This window comes from Diadema antillarum, unplaced genomic scaffold (genome assembly GCF_040938485.1).
Source record: "Diadema antillarum isolate AM-2024a unplaced genomic scaffold, OU_Dant_1.0 seq00000576_RagTag, whole genome shotgun sequence".
Lineage (NCBI taxonomy): Eukaryota > Metazoa > Echinodermata > Echinoidea > Diadematoida > Diadematidae > Diadema > Diadema antillarum.
In genome coordinates, this window is record NW_027271511.1 from 311,144 (window position 1) to 312,500 (window position 1,357).

The window sequence follows — 1,357 nt, forward strand, 5'->3', positions numbered from 1 at the left end:
TTTTTCATGAAAATTACACATTCCATCAATTTGATACTTACTGACAATTGTTGTCCACTCATAGGCCTATGTTATAAACTTAAGTAGTCTCCTCATCCAGCGGTTCCAACACCAAAACTGTAAAAATTCATAACTTTTGTATCGATTGTCCAATTTTCCTCAAACTTTCACTGATGTGTTCTCATGTTGTTGCTTTCACTCAACCCACATTTCTCTTTGGGTCTGGGTTTCCTTTAAGTACATACAATTAAGTCTGACATCTGCAGTTACCTGAATTCCTTACTGTATGGCAGGCAAGTGGCTGTTTGTTGTTATTTTCTAACGACAATAGTGTAAAGAAGCATTTGTTTAGCACCATTTAAGGTATTGTACTTGATACCATAATGTGTTCCATGACATCTGCATGCTCCTGAGACAATTGCTCCCATAATGAAATATCTGCATACACGCTAAGCCAAACCTAAATTATACCCACAAACATAACCCTATGATCCTAATCCTCACATCAAACTAAACCTAAAACTCTATCACACCCCTAACGCTATCATAACTCTTAGTTCTTGGAGAAAATAAGGTCGGAGCAATAATTGTGGCAGGAGCAAATATCGTGCCATAACCATACTACGTGTGCCTTTTGGGAAATGTGACACCACTTGTGACAACATTTTAAACGGTATTGATTATTTTACAGGTGTGACGCAATAGACATGCGATAATTTCGAGTTGCCGAACCAGCTTTACTCCATCAATATAGGGTCTAGTACTCTCAGGCGTTCTCAGGTCATTGTACGTGTATATAGCCAAGGAGGTACGAAGAGAACTCGTATACCTCCTTGGTACAGCACATTATTTTTGTCCCCCTCCCCCACCCCCTCCGATTTAAAGGCCTAAACTTCATTTTCATGAAAACAAATTCATACGTACGTGGACAGTGTGCTGACGTCATGACAAAGTTTATAATCCATTTGTTTTGAGAGCTATAATGCAGCCTGGTCAAATCTATATCTGCTATATTTGACACTTTCTGTAACAAAGAATGTAAGTAATCACGTCCAAAAGTTAATGTTCTTGAAATACAACATGCGGTATACTGTTTTTTTTTTTACAAATAGAACAGATATCTGTCAACATTATACTGTGTATTATCTAATTGAAGGTTTACAACAGAATAAAGTCCATCCCCGGAGTGGTAAGACTATTGAATATGCCTGTATAATGACCACAAAGAATGCACATGATTTATTACAGCAAATCATTATACAGTCTCGTGATAACGCATAATAGGGCCTAAGATATACCTTTTTAAGACATTAAGGGGTTGTACGCCTAGTTGCTAACTTACCGACAAAACAATAAA